Consider the following 20,506-nt stretch of genomic DNA (forward strand, 5'->3'; position numbering starts at 1 on the left):
AAATGGGGTTCCCTGAAAACTCTCTTGCACTGTTGGTGAGAATGAAAACTGGTGCATTCCCTCTGGAAAACGGTGTGGAGTTTCCTCAAAAAATTAAAAGCAAGACTACCCTACGACCCAGCAATTGCGCTTCTAGGTATTTATCCAAAGGATACAAAACTGCTGATTTGAAAGGGAACGTGCACCCCAATGTTTATAGCAGCGCTATCAGCAATAGCCAAAGTATGGAAAGAGCCCAAATGCCCATCGACTGATGAATGGATAAAGAAGATGTGGAATCCTAGGCAGCAATGAAAAAGACCGAAATCTTGCCATTTGCAACAACATGGATGGAACTGGAGGGTATTATGCTAAGCGAAATAAGTCAGAAAAAGACAGGTCTATGATTTCATTCATATGTAGAACTTGAGAAACTTAACAGATGAACATAGGGGAAGGGAAGGAAAAATAAGATAAAAACAGAGAGGGAGGCAAACCAGAAGAGACTCTTAAGTACAGAGAACGAACAGAAGGTTGATGGGGGGGTAGACGGTGGGATAAATGGGGGATGGGCCTTAAGGAGGGAACTTTTTGGGATAAGCACTGGGTGTTGTAGGTAAGAGACAAATCATTGGGTTCCACTCCTGAAGCCAAGACTACAAGGTATGTTAACCAACTTGAGAATAAGAATAAGAATAAGAGAATAAGAATAAGAATAAGAAAATAAGAATAAGAATAAGAATAAGAATAAGAATAAGAATAAGAATAAGAATAATCAAATTCCCAGTAGATGTCAAGAGGTTCTCCCAGGCAGGGAGGGCGTCACCTCCTGATCACACTCTGCACAGCTGTTCCAGCAGAGACAACCTTAAGGGCCTTCACTTCGAGAGGATGTTTTTAATTTGGCAACGTTTAGACTCGAATATGCAGGGAGGCCTTCTACACTCACCACAACTCAGGCGCCACTCCTTAACTATTAACCAAGTTGGCTCCAGCCAAGCAAGGAAACAGACAAAGGTTATCTCTGGAGATGTTATGTCACCCTCTCACCTTGGCCCTGGCACCGCATGGCCTGAGCCTGACTCCTTGTCTGCTGGGACCACAATTGCCTTGCGCCATTTCCTGCCCCCTCCCATACCCACAGACTCCCAGACCGTTGCTTTAACCCTTTTATGTCTAGCCAACATCTGTCATTTGAGGTTCTATGACGTCAAAGTGAATGATCATAATAATCATAAATAGCTTGCGTGTACTGTGTTTACTATGCTGCATGGGTTAGTTTATCCAGTCCTCACAACTACCCTGTGAGTTGGGTAGAATTATTAGCCCCATTTTGTAGGTGAGGACACTGAGGCTCAAAGGGCTAAGTAACTTTCCCTAGGTCATACAGCTCATAGACTGCATAGTGGGTACGTTATTTGACATACGTTCGATCTTGGATCCCAGGCTGATTCTTCCATATGACGCTGCCTGTCTTTCAAAGACTGAATCCAGAGGAGCGCGAGTTAATTGAAGAGCCAGGATGGAGGGAGAGTGTCGGGGCTGGGAGGCGAATGCACTTGCCTGACTCTCAGATCCCCCTAGGAAAGCAGCTCTCCTCTACCAGCTTCTCTCTAGACATTGACCTGGCATTACCATGGTCCAATTGACGTGGTCAGTGTCGGTCTCGGAAATGATGCGTCATGCTTTCTGAGAAGACAGACTTCAAAAATAAGTAAATAAATGTAGCATGCCCTTTATCTCAGCAGCTCCACTTCTAGAATTTCATCCTTCAGACATACTTGCACATGTGTGAATTGACATATTTACAAAGTTATTCCTTGTTTGTAACAGCACAAATTTGGAAGTAGCCCAAGTGTCTGTCATCGGGGAATGGTTGAATAAATTGGGGAATGTGCATATGATGAGCTACTCTGCTGCCTAAAATAAATTTAAGAGTAAAGCTCTATCTGCAGGGATATGGAAGTGATTTGTAGGAATACGTAGGAGATGAGAATGTACAACACAAGGCTAAGGAAGGAAAGTAATAACAGCATGTATGTTATGTTGCCACTATGTGAACCATGGGGAGGAAGAAGGGTAACTGCAGATGTTTTCCTGTATATGCATAGATGGCCTGTAAATGGGTATGTAACAAACTGGAGCCATCAGTTGCTTTCAGAAAGGGCTCTAGGTGGCTCGGAGGCAGAGGTGGGACAAGGACTTTTTGCTCTGTACCATTATGTACCTTCTGAATTTAGGCACCTTTGCCAAAATTAATTTATCTGTAAAAACATGAATAACCATAAGGGAAGGTTCACAGCACATCAATAAAGTCACTGGACATGACATCGGAGACCTTGAATTTGATCATTGTTTCTGTCACCTTGGAAAAGCTGCTTGATGTTTCTGAATCCAGGTTTCCTCAATTATAAGGCTGAGGAGGGGGGGAAGTGATAACTACTTCCTAGGGATGATCAAAAAGATTAAGAGGCAAAGTGTATTTGGTTATTATTCACTCTCCAGATATTTGTAGAGCACCTACTCTGAGTCAGGCCCTGAGCTCATACTGTATATTAACAAGGCTGGCTTCCCCCCTCCTGCATCATGGGGTTACAGTCTAGTGGGGGGGGGAAGGCCATGAAATCAATACAGACTTGTGCAGTCGCCTGTTGTCATAAATACTGCAGCGGCTCTGCGAGACAGAATCCCGCTGGGGTTACAGAAGGCCTTTCTGAGACAGGGACACTTAAGCTCAGACCCACAGGCATCTGCTTAGCCAACAGAGGAGGGAGGGGCATTGCAGGTGAGAGGTCTGAGCCATAAATAAACTTGGAGAGTGCAAGGAACCAAAAGACAATCAAAATGGCTGGGAGCAGCGAGCTCTGGGGGAAGGGCTGGAGGCATGGGGGAATGAAAACATCCTGAGCTTCCAGAAACCATGGCAAGGGCCACGGGTATGTTCCAGGTGCAGCGGGAAACCACTGCGGTCCTACCCAAGGCAGTGTGGCATGGCAGGGAAGGGTGTAGGCTCAGACAACCAGCTTCAAGTTCTGGCTCTCTCTCTTTCTGGCTGGGTGCCCTGGGGCAGCCCCATGCTTCTCAATAAGGAGGCAAACAGTGCCTCTGGTACTGTGTGTGAGGTTGAAGTGCATCCCAGGGGAGCGCTTAGCTCGGCGCCTGGTGCCTTGTACACACTCAGCAGATGGCTTCGCAGCAGCAGCCGCCATAACAGCCGTTGTAGAGCATTTCTGAAAAATCCTTCTAGAGGGACGCTGGGCAAACAGTGGCCCCTGGACCAAATCCAGCCCGCCTCCTATTTTCGTGCTGTCCAGAAGCGAAAAATGCTTTTCACATTTTAACATTGGCTTAAAAAAAAAAAGAAGAAGAAGAAGAAGAAGAAGAAAAAGGAGAATATTTCCTGATGCGTGAAAATCTTATGAAATTTACATTTCAGCAGCCATAAATAAAGTTTTATGGAGACAAAGCCACTCACATTCATTTACGTATCATCTAAGGCTGTTACTATGCTGTAATAGGATAATTCAGGAGTTGAAACAGAGACTTGTGGCCTGCAAAGCCTAAGGTATTTGCTATCTGGCCCCCTATGGAAAAAATTTGCCAACCCCTGCTCTAGAGAATAGATAAGAGATGCCCAAAGATACAAAGAGCAAGCCTGGTTAGGAGGCCCTTGTAGAGTCTGAGCAAGAGATAACAGAGAAAAGGGAGAGACAGAGAGAGTCTGTAGACAATTTTTGGAAACTAGCAAGGGCTCACAAGTATCGGGCTTTACCGTATTTGCGACATTGGACACGGTTGTGACTACATCTATCTGTAAGACTTGAGAAGCTTTTGAGGTTTGGTTATCAGCTCCGACATGTTGTAATTAGAGGGCACTTGAGAACAGCAGAGGATGATTCCAGATTCCGGCTGACCGACAAGCTGATGGCATCACAGATATGTAATGTGGGCATCCTCTGGGCAAGCCCGGCATTGGGCTGTATAAATAGAAGCCAGTGGTCATCAGGAAGTATTCCTGGGGCTGAAGTCATCCTCCTTTTACACTGTCACGGCAGACCCCAAGCAAGTGCTGGGTTCACGTCTGTGCCCACAACCAGCTTGAGGCAGGAGAACACAGTGGTGTTGAGAGACAAGCCAGAACGTTGGCTGGGTAACAGCTGTGAAAAAGGTAAAACAACTGGGATTATCCAGTAATGGTAGGTACCACGTATTAGGCACCCACCATGCCCCAGTGTGGCTGCAAGCTCTTCACGTGACTCATTTCATTTAATCCTCATGAGTACCATTAATTACATTGTCACTACCACCATTATCTCCATTTCACAGATGAGGACAAAGAAACACAAGGGGAACTTGCCCAAGGCAGCAAAACTAGTAAGTGGAGGGGTCAGGATTCCATTCCCAGACATCTGGGTCAAGAGCTCCCATACTTAACCAGTATGCCTCATTACCTCTCTTTTCCAGCTGTCAGGGAAAGGAGAAGACTATGGGTCATTTAGGAGTAACATTTAGGCCCCTTTTGTTACTTCCCCTCACAACTCCCAGGGATTAAAATATTTTGTCTACCAGATAGCATTTATTATGTAATGACCACCTCAGTGTTTTCTTGAAGTCATATGTGGCCATTGATCCTTGCTTATCAGCATGTAATGCCAACCCTCCCCCCTCCCCAATATGCACATGAGTGAGTGAGCAGGCGCACATGCACACACACACACACACACACACACACACACACACACACAATTCAGTCTTATCAGGGATGGATTAGGATTTCCAATGGGCTTTTTTACAACCTGCAGGTAACTCTCAAAGCACCCACGTCACCATCCTATGGGCTCTAGACAAAGGACCACTGCCTGGATACATAGCTCAGGCCCTGTCCAGCTCTTCCTGACCTATCACCACTTAAAACCCAACTGAGTGGTATGGGTATGATTATCTGCATAAGAAACAGAAATTAGACATACCACCACCAAGAATAATAATTCTAACTGCCATTTATTAAGTGCAATGTGCCTTCAATCTAACCCTCTCAACAACCTGTGGGTTGAAGTGAATTGGTGGATATTGTTAGCCCTATTGTGCACAAAGGAAACAGAGCGTCAAAGTTGTCCTTACCACATGAACATCAGAGAGAAAACGTCTGCGTCAGTATTTACACACAGGACTGCCTGACTCTGAACACTGCTCCTAACTCCAAGGCCACAGCAAGGAATTCAGAAGTATCCCAGAAGGAGCTCAGTTCATTAGATATTTACTGATCACATACTATGTGCCCGGTACTGCAGTAAGTCTTGGAGATCCAATATGACAGAAACGGTCCCCGCCTCATAAAATTTAGAGTTCAATTAATACAACTGTGGAGTTATTCATTCAACAAACATTTATTGAAAGTCTATATGCCAGGGGCGCCTGGGTGGCGCAGTCGGTTAAGCGTCCGACTTCAGCCAGGTCACGATCTCGAGGTCCGTGAGTTCGAGCCCCGCGTCGGGCTCTGGGCTGATGGCTCAGAGCCTGGAGCCTGTTTCCGATTCTGTGTCTCCCTCTCTCTCTGCCCCTCCCCCGTCCATGCTCTGTCTCTCTCTGTCCCAAAAATAAATAAACGTTGGAAAAAAAAAAAAAAAAAGAAAGTCTATATGCCAGATCCAGACACAATTCCAAGTGTTTGAAGATGCAGCAGTGAATTTAGAGTCTTATGCTTGGACCCCCAGATGGGACGCGCCTGCCCAGCCCTCCCGGGAGTCATCCAGCTGTTGGCGGGAAGTCTGGCCTGCTGTGGGGGCAGTCACCCATCCTGACACTTACCAAAGTCACAGCCCAGGAGCAGGTCAGAGAAGGGCGGGCTGCTTTATCCCCAGTTGTGCTGAATCCCTGGAGCTCTGCAATTATCATGAGGGGTGTGGGGAAGTTCTCTTCACAAGAGCTCCAAAGGAGATGAACCCTACTCTTTCATTAAAAAGTAACTGTGTCAATGTGGTGAGCATACCAAAAGGTATAGAGTCATCCAATCACTGTGCTGTACCTTGAAATGAACGTAACATTGTGTGTCAACTATACCTCAATTAAAACCAGCATCACCCTGTCACAGGGAAGGGGAGGCAGAAGATTCCAACCACAAAAACTAGAAATCAATTACAGTGAGATAACAGAAAAATTTCCAAATACTAGAAAACTAAAAAAAAAAAAAATTTTAAATATAGAACTTCATCAAAATTAAAATTTTTGCTCTGTGAAAGACCATGTCAAAGTATAAAAAAACAAGCTAGAGAGTGGGAGAAAATATTTGCAAACCATATACCCAACAAAGGAGTGCTATTGAGGGTATATAAAGACTTCTCAAAACTCAACAGTGTAAAAACATACAATCCAATTAGGAAACGGGCAAGAGACACAATGAGACATTTCACCGAAGTGAAATGAATTTGACATTCACAGATGGCAAGTAAGTGCATCAAAAGATGTTCAGTATCATTAGCCATTAGGGAAATGCAGATTAAAGCCACAATGAGATACCACTATACGCCTATTAGAAATGCTAAAATAAAAAATGTTTGCAACACCAAATGTGGGTGAATATGCAGAAACGCTGGGTCACTCATACATTGCTGGTCGAATTATAACATGATATAGCCACTCAAGAAACCAGTTTGGCAGTTTCTTACAAAACCAAAAGTGCACTGGGGCGCCTGGGTGGCTCAGTGGGTTAAGCATTCGACTTCAGTTCAGGTCATGATCTCGTGGTTCTTTGAGTTCAAGCCCTGCCTCAAGCGTGCTGACAGCTCGGAGCCTGGAGCCTGGTTTGGATTCTGTGTCTCCCTCTCTCTCTGCCCCTCCCCCACCTCTCAAAAATAAATAAACATTAAAATAAATAAATAAAATATTCTTTAAAAAGCTAAACTAGGGGCGCCTGGGTGGCGCAGTCGGTTAAGTGTCCGACTTCAGCCAGGTCACGATCTCGCGGTTCATGAGTTTGAGCCCCGCGTCGGGCTCTGGGCTGATGGCTCAGAGCCTGGAGCCTGTTTCCGATTCTGTGTCTCCCTCTCTCTCTCTGCCCCTCCCCCGTTCATGCTCTGTCTCTCTCTGTCCCAAAAAAAAAAAAACGTTGAAAAAAAAAAAGCTAAACTAAAAGTGCACTGATCATATGACCCACCAATCTCACTCCTGGGCATTTATCCCAGATGAATGAAGTCTTAGGTTTATACCAAAACCTGTATACAAATGTTTATAGCATCTTTATTCGTAATAGCCAGAAACTAGAAAAGACCCAGATGTCCTTCAACATGTAAATGGTTAAATAAACTGAAACGCATTCATATCAAAGAATCCTACTCAAGAATAAAACCTGGGAATGCAAGCTGGTGCAGCCACTCTGGAAAACAGTATGGAGGTCCCTCAAAAAACTAAAAATAGAACTACCCTACGACCCAGCAATTGCACTACTAGGCATTTATCCACGGGATACAGGTGTGCTGTTTCGAAGGGACACATGCACCCCCATGTCTATGGCACCACTATCCACAATAGCCAAAGTATGGAAAGAGCCCAAATGTCCATCGATGGATGAATGGATAAAGAAAATGTGGTATATATATATACTCTGGAGTATTACTCGGCAATCAAAAAAGAATGAAATCTTGCCATTTGCAACTACGTGGATGGAACTGGAGGGTATTATAATAAGTGAAATTAGTCAGAGAAAGACAAAAATCATATGACTTCACTCATATAAGGACTTTAAGAGACAAAACAGATGAGCATAAGGGAAGGGAAACAAAAATAATATAAAAACAGGGAGGGGGACAAAAGAGAAGAGACTCATAAATGTGAAGAGCAAACTGAGGGTTACTGGAGGGGTTGTGGGAGGGGGGGTGGGCGAAATGGGGAAGGGGCATTAAGGAATCTACTCCTGAAATCATTGTTGCACTATATGCTAATTTGGATGTAAATTTTAAAAAAGAAAAAAGAAAAGAATAAAACCAAATTATTAGTACATGCAACAACCCGTTTGAATCTCCAGAGAATTATTCTGAGCAGAAAAAACCCCAGTCCTAAAAGGTCACATACAGTATGCTTCCATTGAGATAAGATTCCTGAAATGACAAAATTATAGCAATGGTGAGTAGAGTGATGGTTGCCAAGGAAGAGAAGTGGGTATAGATGTAAAAGGGCAAATGGGGGACCCTCTGCTTACGAATCTATAATTATCTCAAAATACAAAATCTTAAAGAAATAACTACAATATAAAAAAATAAACTTCAAATTTCATAAAACAAAAAAAAAATGTTAAGAGTGCATAAGAAAAACCTAGTGAAATCCAAATAATGCCTATACTAACACTGTACCAACATCAACTGCTTCCTTTTGGAAAATGTACTAGGATCGTTGGGGGAAGCTGGGGGAAGATTCCATGAGATCTTCCTATACTATCTTTGCACCTTCTTGGGAATCTTAGCCTATTTCAAAATAAAAAGTTTTAATTTTTAAAAACCACCTAATAGTCTAATGTTCTCACCTTCAATCAATTCTTAAAAGACCACACACAAATGCAGGTCCTGGTGTCTGTATGTCCAGGTGACCACGAGATAGACATACCCACTACGCTGGAAAATGTCAGTTATAAATCAGAAATCTCAACTCACAAGTTTCTTTAATTTCTCTAATGCAATTTCATTTGTATTTTGAGCTCCCGTTCAGCCAACGTGGTAGAAATAATCTCAGGCAATTCAGCTCCTGCCCCTTCCTACTTTCCCTGGGGAGATGGCCCAAGTTTTGGGAAACTTACAAAAAGTCTGATATCAATGTGGGGTGAGCGCAGGGTAGGGGAGGAGCACCTTCCTACCTTCAGCATCTCCTGTGCAGACTGCCATCTTCTGGGGATCTGTCATCCATCATCCCTCTGCACAGATCCACACCCCCCGGGCTCCACCTGTAAGGCTACTCGCACCCAACAACCCCTTCTAAACCACCTGTATCCGTTTCCTACTGCCGCTGTGAGAAACTACCACAAATTTAGTAGCTTAGAACAGCACAAATGTATTGTTACAGATGTGGAGATCAGGAGGTCAGAAGGCTGAAAGCAAGGGGTCCGCAGGTCTACATTCCTTTGTGGAGGCTCCAGGGGGGAATCCATTTTCTTGCCTCCTCCTCTTTCCACAGGCTGCCTGCGTTCCCTGGCTCGTAGCTAAAAGACTCCGACCTTACTCATCCATCGTCACATCTCCTCTGGCTCCAACCCTTTGCTGCTCTCTCATAAAGACTCTTGTGATGGGGGTAGGCCCACCCCAACGTGCGCGCACAAACAAGTCATGTGAGCACACGATGAGATAGCAACTATCCACAAGCCAAAGAAACATGCCTTAGAGGGATGCCTGGGTGGCTCAGTCCGTTATGCGTCCGACTTGGGCTCAGGTCGTGACTTCGAGCCCCATGTCAGGATCTGTGCTGACAGCTCAGAGCCTGGAGTCTGCTTCAGATTCTGTGACTCCCTGTCTCTCTGCCCCTCCCCTGCTCGTGCTCTGTCTCTCTCTCTCTCTCTCTCTCTCTCTCTCTCTCTCAAAAATGAACATTAAAAAAACTTAGAGCGAAGGAGAGAAAGAAAGAAAAAGAAAGAAAGAAAGCAGCCTCAGAATGAAATCCACCTTGCTGGCACCTTGGTCTTGGGCTCCTAGTCTGCAGAACTGGGAGAAATGAATGTTTGTTTTTTAAGCCCTCCACCCCCATCTGTGGTGCTCAGGTATGACAGCCGGAGCAGACTACCGTAGTCTGCTGGTTGTGTGGGCTGCGTCTCCAGCACCCAGAATGAGGCTGACATACCCACAAAGAGGAAGGGAGTGTTGTGAGGAGTGCCCCCACCCGTGCTAAGACCAGAACAAAGGAGACCCGTGCTCTCAGGGGAGGAAGTGTGAAGCTGGGCCAAACTCTCCCAGAGACTGAAAGGCAGAAGCAGAAGGCAGGAGGTTTTACCGACAACCCCTCCCTCCTCAGGGGAACTAGGAGTGGGGAGAGGCATCCCCTCCACTGTCCTCTGTGACCACGAAAAGTACATGTTCCCATGCATTTATTCATTCAGCATTTACTCAGCATCCATCCTTTATCAGTCTTCTGTTGGCGTGTGAGGAATTACCAGACACTGAGCAGTGTAGAACAGCACAAATTCATCACCGCACAACATGTAGGGCAGGAGTCTAGACATGGAACCACTGACTTTTCTGCTCGGGGTCTCACTGGGCAAAAAAGAGGTGTCAGCCAGAGCTTCAGGCCTGGTCTGGGTCCCAGGGTGCTCTTCTGAGCTCCGTGGCTCTTGGCAGAATTCATTTCCTTGTGGCTGTAGGACTAAGGTCCCCATTGTCTTGTTAACTATCAGCCAGGGCCTGCGCTCAGCTCCTAGAGGTGGCTCCAAGGTCCTTGCGACATGGGACCCTCCATTGCAGCCACGGAGAACTTCCCCTGTGCGAAATCCCTCTCCTGCTTTGAATGTCTCCGACGTCTTCTTCAACCAGCCAGAAAAAATCTGTCTGTTTTTAAAGGGCTCACATGATTAGATCAGGCCTATCCAGATAATCTTCATAATCTCCGGATTTTAAGGTCAACTGATCTGAGGATTTAGTTACATTTGCAATACCTTTTCACAGTAGTGCCTAGCTTAGGGTTGGAATAACCAGGGGCGAGGGATCCTGGGGCCATCTCAGAGTTCTACCTACCACAAACTCCATGTTAGGTAAGGTACGAGGACAGGGATGCCTGGCAAATTACCCATCCCTGGGGGACTCACAGCCAAGTGGCCATGGTAAATACAAAGAAGGGACTGGATTGCAAGGCAGCAATTCTAATTCAAGGAAAATGCGATATTCTGTAGGACTTCAGAAGAGGCAGGTTTCACTCTCCTGGGAGGAGTAGAAGGCTCCCCAAAGGAAATGACGTTTGATTTGAGTCTTGCAGCATAGGAAGCGTGAAGGCATTCCAGGTAGAGGGTGTTCCATGTACAAGGATGGAAAAGACTAGCAAATTTAGGCAGTGACCAGGAACCCAGCGATGCTGAGTCTTAAGAGGACAAGGTTAGAAGAAGGGAGAAAGAAGACTGGGCTGGAAAGCTAGACTGGCAAGATGACCCGTGCCATCCTAGAGAAATGGGAAGCAACGGCCAGATTGTAAGTGGGGAAAAGACCTAGCAAGCTCCGTGTTTTCGGTGACAGCAGCGATAATGAGGGCAGATACGGGAGCCAAGAAAATGAGTTAGTTGGCGTCTACCACATTTCGAGTTCCTCAAACTAACCTTATGCTCTCAGAGGGAACGATACTAACTGATGGATCCATGAGAGGCAGACAGGTGTCAGCGGGGTATGAGACGTGCAGTGCTGGTAACACGTGTGGTGCATGGGATGGTTTCAGATGATGCACGGACACAGCAGTAAATGGCTCTGACTGAGAGAGAGAACTACTGCTTTCCCATTCTCTTTCCATCCTTTTAATTAGCCCCAAAAGAACTTCTCGCTTTGCAGGGAGTCAGTCTTTAACACCTAACACCTTTATCCTCGGGTTCTACCTTCTGCAAATACCAGTATCTAGCTAGATTAATAGCACTGTGTCTCCCCATAGATTACTTTTACTGTTCCTTTCATTTGCTACAATCAGTATGGGATTTTTTTCCACTGGGATAAAAAGCTTTATTATTATTATTATTATTATCATCATTATCACATAAGTATGTTTACATTTCAAATGTGATCCAATATAAATTTAAAATGTTATATAAATAATACTGCAGATGTACGTATGCTGCTGGGGCAAAAATTGTGAAGGTGGTTTATGAATGAGTTAATTTGGGACACAGGTGTAAGAGGGAGCAGGCAGGATTTGCGGTCAGTCTAACTTGGGTACAAGTCCCACTTCTAACTTATTAGCTGGACGACCCGTGAATGAATCATAAACCTCTTTGTGCCTCAGTTTCCTCCTTGAGGAGATGATGCACCCTCTCAGAAGGTGGTAACAATTAGATAAAACAAAAAGACTCTTCTAGGTGCCTCATACATGGTAGGCACTTGGATCTCCTGGTGTGCATCTCTGAAGAAGGAAACCTCAGTTTGGGGCAACACCAAAAAGGACTTGACTCCAGCACTTACTGAGTATCTGCGTTTGGTAAAAATTACCTGAAGGCATTCATCTGCTTAGTATCTGGGACCTGTGGGCAGGGGCAGTTTTTAGGCTGAATCCAGCTGTTTTGAGAGAAACAATTCATATTAGGAAAAGGTTTTGACTCAGGTTGGCCAGCGCAAGCACCCAGTGTCTTGTCCTGACCTTCTCTATGATCTCAGAATGCTTCTTCCTGCAGAGATCAGTTGGAAGTGGATCTGGAATATTCAGATATATGTGCAAATGAAGATATGTAGAAAATACTTCCCATTTTAGTTATCTAATGCCGTGTAATTAACCACCCCAAAACTTAGTAATGCTGAATGTCTACCATTTTGCTATCATCTCTCACAATTCTGTGGGCTGACTGGGTTACACTGAGTAGTTCTTTCGCTCTGTGTGACATCAGCCAGGGGTGTTGTCACCTGGAAGGCCAATTTGTCTACAGCATCCAAGATGACTCATGTGGCTGTAGTCTGACTGGGTGTTAGCCAGCAATCAGCTGGAGCTGTTGTCCCCTGAACCCTGGTTTTCTTCCATGTGGCCTCTCCATGAAGTTTGGGCTTCTCACAGAATGATGGCAGGATTCTAAGAGGAAGGAAACAGAAACTACCAGTCTCTTAAGGCCTGGGCTCAGATGTCCCAGAATATCATTTCCATTCATTCCAAGCAATCACAGGACTAGTCCAGAGTCAAGGGAAGGGGACATAAACTCCACATCTTAATGGTGAAGTAGTTTTCATACAGGGAGGGAAAGGATTGATGGAAGCCAACTTAGAAGACTGTACCACACCTCCTAAAGCTCTCACCTTTTGCAAAGGTTGTCAGTCTAAAATTATGTGTATATTTGAACCCAGCAAATATCTATCTAGGGATTTACCTTAAGGAAGTAATCATGGATGACTCAACACAATGTTGTCCATTGGCGAGGGGGTGGGGGGGGGATGAAATTACCTAATATTCAACAGTACTGGACCAGTTAAATTCAATGGGGTTTGAGGACAGTGTTTTGAGAGTCTATACCCTGGAAGCAGACAGAGTTAAGCTTAAAGCCCAAATTCACCACTTAAAATTTGGACGACTTAACTACCCTCTGTAAGTCTCAGTTTCTCTAACTGTAGGAGATAAAATATGGGTTTGTTGTGATGAGACATGGAAAAGATTCAACACATAGTGAATGATCACTAAATGTGAATTGCCGTTATTGTTTGTAGTCATTAGTGCTATGATTTTAGTACAAATATTTCTAGATCCCCCCCCATCTCCTGGCACATAACACTTCTATGTCTCCATGTGGGTAACTTTGTGACTAGTTTCAACCAGTAAGTAATAAGTAAAAGTGATATATTACTTCCTGGCTGAACGTTTAATTGTACAAGATCGTTTTCCTCTTCTAGAATGATTGGCAAAGTCTGATGCATGTGTTGACTGCTTTGTTAGCTGGAGTCCCTGAGTGACTGTGATGGTCAGAGTCTCCTTGCTAACCCTTCACGGACAAGTAGCAAAAGCAAGAAATACAGCGGTTTTAAGTTACGGAGCTCAGGGGGTTATTAGTTACTGCAGCATATTTTAGCCTGTCCTGACTAGTCAATGCTGTTTTTGTCATTCAACCTTGCAGTGAACAACAGTATTATGATCCCATTAAATGTAGCATATAAAAAAAGTATTTAAATTCTTTTTTTTTTAATTTTTTTTTCAACGTTTATTTATTTTGGGGACAGAGAGAGACAGAGCATGAACGGGGGAGGGGCAGAGAGAGAGGGAGACACAGAATCGGAAACAGGCTCCAGGCTCCGAGCCATCAGCCCAGAGCCTGACGCGGGGCTCGAACTCACGGACCGCGAGATCGTGACCTGGCTGAAGTCGGACGCTTAACCGACTGCGCCACCCAGGCGCCCCAAAAAGGTATTTAAATTCTTAATGACAACGGGTGGCTGGGTGGCTCAGTTGGTTAAGCGTCTGACTCTTGATTTCAGCTCCGGTAATGATCTCACGGTTCGTGAGATCAAGCCTCAGGTCAGCTCTGAACTGATAGTGCAGAGCCTGCTTGGGATTCTCTCTCTCCCTCTCTCTCTCTCTGCCCCTCCCCTGCACGTGCACTCTCTCTCTCTTTCTCAAAATAAATAAACTTAAAAAAATTCTTAACAACAAGAAAAAATAGTCCTTATATAAGGGCCACCTTCACTATAGAGGGTTCACTATACACAGGGACACTTAAAATATGTTTGTATTTCTCTCCCACCAGATTCCCTTCATCACTCATCCAAATATCAGCTCGACAAAGAGGCTATTTCTTTCTATCCTTTTACCAAGCTTTATTCATGTTCATGGAATTTATCACTACCTGTTGTATTACCTATTTACTTATCATCTGGATCCAATATAAGCTGTGTATCCCAGGTCCTAAAAACAGTGTGTGAAACAAAGTAGACAATTTTTTAATTTAATGTAGGCATACATATATAGCAAAATGTTCATTGTGCTTTTTTCGCAGTTGTAAAATTGAGTGCTATCTATCCATTTCTCTAATGTATTTATTTTCGCTATGCATTCTTGCAACAAATATTTTATTTATGTGAATTTTTGACATTTTCAATGATTAATATGTATTATTTTCACATGAGAAATGATAATAATAGGTAACATTTACTGAGCACTCGCCATGGGTCAAGCACTAAAGCTCAATACTTTACATGAATTATCTCAACCTCCCTGGGAGTCAGGTATAATCATCATCCCCATTTAGTATTCACAGATAAGGATACTAACATTTAGAGAAGTTAAATGAACACCGGGGGCTGGAATTCAAACCCCAGAGCCTCTATGCTATAGCCAAATAACTAACTTGACAATGTATGCATCAGGATGCACATATAAGCTCATTATAAAGAATAAATAGGAACATTCACACACATTGTCTCATTGGAAGCTCACAAAAATGTTATGAAGGTAAGCCAGCAGGCATTATGATCCCCACTTCAAAGACCGAGTCTTGGGCCCATGTGACTGTGTCTTGCCATCTGCCTCCTACCACATCTTTGCAACAGGTGTTTCCCCCCCCCCCCCCCCCATACTTGGCTATGCACATCTTTTTTAGCTCCGTTGCATACTGACAGAAGACACAGTTCTGTTTCTCAGGGGCAAGCTTGGGGCTTTGTTGCTTATGAGCAAATCTGCATGGGGATCAATATAAGCCAGAAGTTAGGAGACCCACGTTCTGGTTGTGGCACTGTCACCAACTGAGAGCCTCAGTTTTCCCGCCTGTGAAATGAGCTGGTTGAAGAAACAGATCCCTAAGGCCGATGCCGAGCTAATGCTTTGCAGGCTGAGAATCCAAAGGAGGAGGGACCAGTGATGTTCTTCCCCATCAGACTCAAAGCCCAGGCACCCCATAGAAATAGAAGCCTGGACCACAGGAAATGAAGTGCTTAGCAAAGATCATTCTCGGTAAACAGAAAATGTATACAGTCTCTCTCTTTTTTAAAGTTTGTTTATTTATTTTGCGAGAGAGAGAGAGAGAGAGAGAGAGAGCAAGGGAGGAGCAGAGAGAGAGGGAGAGAGAAAATCCCAAGAAGGTTCAGCACCGTCAGTGCAGAGCCCGATGCAGGGCTCAAACTCACGAGCGGTGAGATCATGACCCTGGCTGAGATCAAGAGTCAGACACTTAACTGACTGAGCCACCCAAGTGCCCCAGAAAATGTGTACAGTCTTGAACAGAATTGGCTCCCTATTACTGGATGAGCCCTGACAAGAACACCACTTCATTCATTCATTTATTTCACAATCACTTATTGTGCACCTATGTACAATGCCCCAGGCAGGCTTTTAAGCACTGGAATATGATAGTGAATGAAACAAAGTACCTGCTTACAGAAACCTTACGTTATAGTGGAGAGACAACAAGCAAATGAATAAGCACATATAAAATAGCATATGATAACAAAGACCTTGCCAGGTGATAATTCTCTTCCAGGATATTGCAAAAGAGAGTCTGATAGGGCCATACTTTGGTCCCCTTTTGATACAATAGCAAATGATGAAAAGGGGCACAGAAATAGCATTAGCCTTGCAGTTAGAAGACCTGGTATCAAATCGTGGTTCTGAATCTAGTCTGAGAACTTGAAAACTACTACACACTGTATACCATCATTGCAACCTTAGTAGCTTCAGCGACCTTCTCTGTAAGACATAGATGGTAGCATCCACCGTGCATACCATACAGGAATGCTGCAAGGACCAAGCCAGACTGTGAAGTTGGAGAACTAGCAAGCTCTGAGTTCTCCCGACTTTGTAAACTCTCTGTTCTACACTCCGGGCAGGTTCAGATTTCTGCTAAGTCAAGCTCCTGCTATAAACTTGAAAACGTCAAGTCCCAGCTTTGATCCTACCAAGGATATGGGATTCCATCTCAAAGCACAAGACATTTTGTATCAAACCACGGAGTGAGGGGTTGCAGACATGTGAGGAAACCGCATCTGTCTAGCTTGCTTCCTTTTTTCCTCCACTTGCAGGTATTTGGCAAAGCAATCTGAATATTCCAAAAGGTCACCTCTATCTCGCTTCTTTAGAAGTTGTGTCCGTAGTGGCTGTTCTGTGCTACAGTTGGTAAATTGATATTTAATACTTTTCACTTCTGAATCTTATAATGGAAAAATTAAATAAATGTAACATGTGCAAGGATATATACCAAAATTATAACCAGTACCTGTTTGGACTGCTGATAATTACTTTCTTCTTCTTGCTGACTTCTCTGTATTTTGTGCTTTCTTTTTTCATTCATTTAAAACATACTTACCTAGGGATCAGACAGCTGGAAGGGGCGATCCTGCAATTCACATCTTAATTCCAAATCTTTCTGCTCTGCCACCTTTCCTTTGTGTTTATAAACCAGTGTGGATTTGTTGTCATTTGATTAGGGGCTCCTCAGGGATAATGCTATGTTTTTGGTTTCTTTTCCTCCTGCAATTTCTAAATTTGCGAGACTTCTCAGCCGGGCCTGGTTCTCACCCAATTAAGAACAGAAGCTGTTTTCTCCCCACTGGGCATCTATAAAACACCATGATGGACTCTTGTCCTTCCTCGGTTTTGAAGCCACTAGACAAAGATTTGAATCCAAATTCAAATTGGCTGGGTGACTTCGGAGAAGCGTCTTAACCTCTCTGAACAGCAGTTTTGCCATTTGTAAGATGAGGGAGACAATACACGCAGGGTAGGTGGTTCTAAGGATTTGACAAGATAATGCATATAGGAAGGGCTGGCCCCTAGTAGAGCCTCAATATGTGATTGCTGTTAATGAAAGTAGTCTTGGGAAACACTAGATGCTGTTCTAGGCTGGGGGATGGGGGAGAGGAATTCAGATTGTTACCAAAAGGTAGAATCATGCAATCAAGAACTCTGGCTCAGGCCTCTAATGAACTCAGTTCTGAGCCTCGACTTCCTCCTCTGTAAAATGGGCATGATAATGTAACTTACCTTAACAGTGGTTCTCAAAAGGTGATCCAAGGACCCTGGAGGCCCCCAAGGCTCTTTCAGGGGTCCCTAAAGTCAAAAATCATTTTCATAATAGGGCAAAAATATTACTTTCCCTTTTCACTCTCATCCTCTCACACATATACAGTTTTCCCAAGGCTCTATGACCTGTCATGGTTGTCATTGCTCTGACGGCTAATGGAAAGTGTGTCTGTAAATCCCTGTTTTCATTTTTTTCAATTGAATTTCTAATACGGTAAACGTCAATAGGTATACAGCTCACACGGGCAAAAGCTATTTGGGGTCCTCAATAATTGTAAGAGTTTAAAGAGAACTGAAACAAAACATTGTAAGAATTGCTGCCCGATAGAGTTGTTGGAAAGATTAAGTAGCAATTGGCATATGGCGGACAAAGCACTCCATAAACATTACCTTTATCATCATGGATTCCAAAGCTCCTGAATCATATCAGATAAGGGTCCATCTACTCCACCTACGCGTAGAGCAAATTGAAATCATAGCACTTAATGCAAAGTCACCCTTGGTTTATTCCCTGCTGTTTGTTTAGGTAGTGAAAGTTCAGTCCATGTTAAACTTTGAACAATTTGCAGACAGCAGCACATCAGAAACCTCCACAGTGTCCATGACATAGAAGTGACCTGTAGACAGGGGGACTTGGTGGACAGTCCAGAGGACTACCCTGCTTGGCTCCACCCTGCCCCTTCCCACCCTGTTAATCTCTCACCAGCCAGAAGCAGATGGTAACAAGGTAGGGGCACAGGAAACTTGACTTATAGAAAATGCTCCTAAGTGATGGACCATCAAGAGGAGATGCAGTCTCAAAATGGGAACAGTTTCCTTAAGGCTTCCATAATTTCCGAGGAAACAAACTGAGAGCTGCACTTACTTTGGGGCTCGGGGAGCGAAATGACTTGGAAGAGTCAAGGGTAAGCAATATAAAATTATTAAATTTGGCAGGGGGGTCCTTTTTTCCCCCTGTATTCTTCGGGCACACCCTTGGGGGAAGAAATATAAAACAGTATTCTTAGATTCTCATGTTTATGGCAAATACATTAGGATCTTAGAAGTTATCAAATGAGTCTGAGAAAGATGCAACACGATCTGGGTCATGGTCTGCGAAGAAGTTCTTAATGAATACGTTAAGAGCTGCATCAGCGATACGATGCATCGCTTCTTGGGTCTGTGAGCATCACACAAGAGACCCCTCCCAGGCCAGGGCCTTGTTGTCTGCGTCATTAAAAAAAAAAAACAAAAAACAAAAAACCACCACCAACAAAAAAACAAAACCAACAGACAGACCCCACATGAGCAATAACCGAACAAACAGGTGCAGACCAGTAAGAAAATTTTGCATATGAGCTATTTTTATTGTCAAAACTTCTGGAGACCCAAGGAGCTCTGTTAGAGAAATTGGAGCCCCAGGGGAGACCCTAGAAAAACGTTGTTCAGCCAGTTTCTTGTCCCCAGTCTAGAAAACGAAAATGTCAAAAGGTCACCCAGTGCCTTGGCCACGCAGTCAGCCCCCTAGGCCAGCCGTCCCCACTCCAGTCCCCGTCCTCGCCTCTGGCCACTCCGCCGCGCACGGCCACCTGTTGCGGTCCTGGCGCCCAGAGCTGCGTCGCAAACCGCCGCTAGAGTTCGTTCTAATTCCCCGGAGCAGAGGCTGGCCGGGAAGCCCCGACGCTCCGCGCCTGCTAATCCTCGGGGCGGGCGGGGACTCCGCAGAGCCTCCCAGCCCCAGTCTCCCTTTGTTTTCTCGCTGCGCTCAGACTGTCAGAAGTAGACCCCAGACAACATCCCTCGGCCCGGTTCTGCTAGTGCACGCCTGCGCCCAGCTCAAGCCGGGAAAGGCTGACGCGTCCACATGCCCTCGGAGGGGAACCGGGTCCGTCCGGGCAGGAATGTGCGGCGCCGACAGGTTGCCCGCTGAGATTCCGAAGCGTCCCCGGGATCCGAATTCCTTAGGGCTCCTCAGCGTAGCACTGCTGCAGGAACGCCGCGCCCAGAACGCAAGTTCACGGGTACCGCGCCGCAAGCGAAGGGCAGCGAGATCTTGGCCCGCCCGTACTCTAAAACGCCCGAGGGGAGCCAGGGGGCGGCAGTTAGGGATCTCTTCCCGCCGGGAACATCAGAGTCCCAGTTCCGAAAGCGACCCGCCCAGCTTCCGAGGGACTTCCCTGCGAGCGCCGCAGGGGTGTGCATTTCTCCGAGTCTGAGAATCCCAGCGAACGGCGGCCCGACAAGAGTTTAAGTCAGCTCCCGGGGCGTCTGTTTGTTTATTGGCTCTTAAGGGAAAAAGTTTGAGGATCTTTAACTAACCTCAGACCTGGCGCAAGCGCAAATCCCCGAATCTCCCCAGCAAAAGTCATCTAATTTCAAGTCGTTATATAAGTGGGGGCTCTTTCTCACCCTCCCTACCCCAAGCCCTCTTATTACTATTCCAGGAGCAAAAACGTGTCTCGCTTTAAAAAAAAAAAAAATTTTTTTTTTTTTTAGTTATTATTTCCCTGAGCCGGGAGAAGGGAGAAAGCGCAGGCAGCGCCCTGGGCGCGTGGCGGCCCCACCCGAGCACGACCCCTCGTGCTGCGAGAGGGACGCGGGGATCTGGGGTGCCACCCGCTCAGGGCCAGCAGCCGCGCCCCGCGGTCCCTCCGTCTGCCACTCCACGTGGTCAGGATCAACAGTTTGTTGAGCTCATCAGTGACACCTTGAACTTTTCATAAAGAAAATGGGTATTGCACCAGGAGGGTTTGGCCGCGGCCGCCGGGCCGGGTCGTGCTTAATATTCAATGATCTCGCTCGCGCCTCCCCCTCCTCCCCTCGCAGAAATTCCACCGAGTCCGTTACTGGGCTCAGACTTTTAAGTTAATTTACTGCCCACCCCCCCCCCCCAACCTCGGCTAGT

General features: G+C 45.2%; 2 long non-coding RNA genes across 2 annotated transcripts; both read right to left on the bottom strand.

Moving 5' to 3' along the window:
- Positions 1–1,218: 1,218 nt before the first annotated feature.
- LOC121042923 (uncharacterized) lies at positions 1,219–6,114 on the bottom strand. The gene is made up of 2 exons (XR_005796534.1): positions 5,788–6,114; positions 1,219–4,136 (listed from the first exon to the last, which is right to left on the bottom strand). It is a non-coding gene; the product is annotated as an uncharacterized LOC121042923 (long non-coding RNA).
- A 3,908-nt stretch (positions 6,115–10,022) lies between these two features.
- Positions 10,023–18,244, bottom strand: LOC121042924 (uncharacterized). Its single transcript, XR_005796535.1, has 6 exons — positions 18,013–18,244; positions 17,584–17,649; positions 12,537–12,699; positions 12,277–12,329; positions 12,129–12,194; positions 10,023–11,403 (listed from the first exon to the last, which is right to left on the bottom strand). It is a non-coding gene; the product is annotated as an uncharacterized LOC121042924 (long non-coding RNA).
- Between the last annotated feature and the right edge of the window lie 2,262 nt (positions 18,245–20,506).

This window comes from Herpailurus yagouaroundi, unplaced genomic scaffold (genome assembly GCF_014898765.1).
Source record: "Herpailurus yagouaroundi ecotype Mexico unplaced genomic scaffold, PumYag 186, whole genome shotgun sequence".
Classification (NCBI taxonomy): domain Eukaryota; kingdom Metazoa; phylum Chordata; class Mammalia; order Carnivora; family Felidae; genus Herpailurus; species Herpailurus yagouaroundi.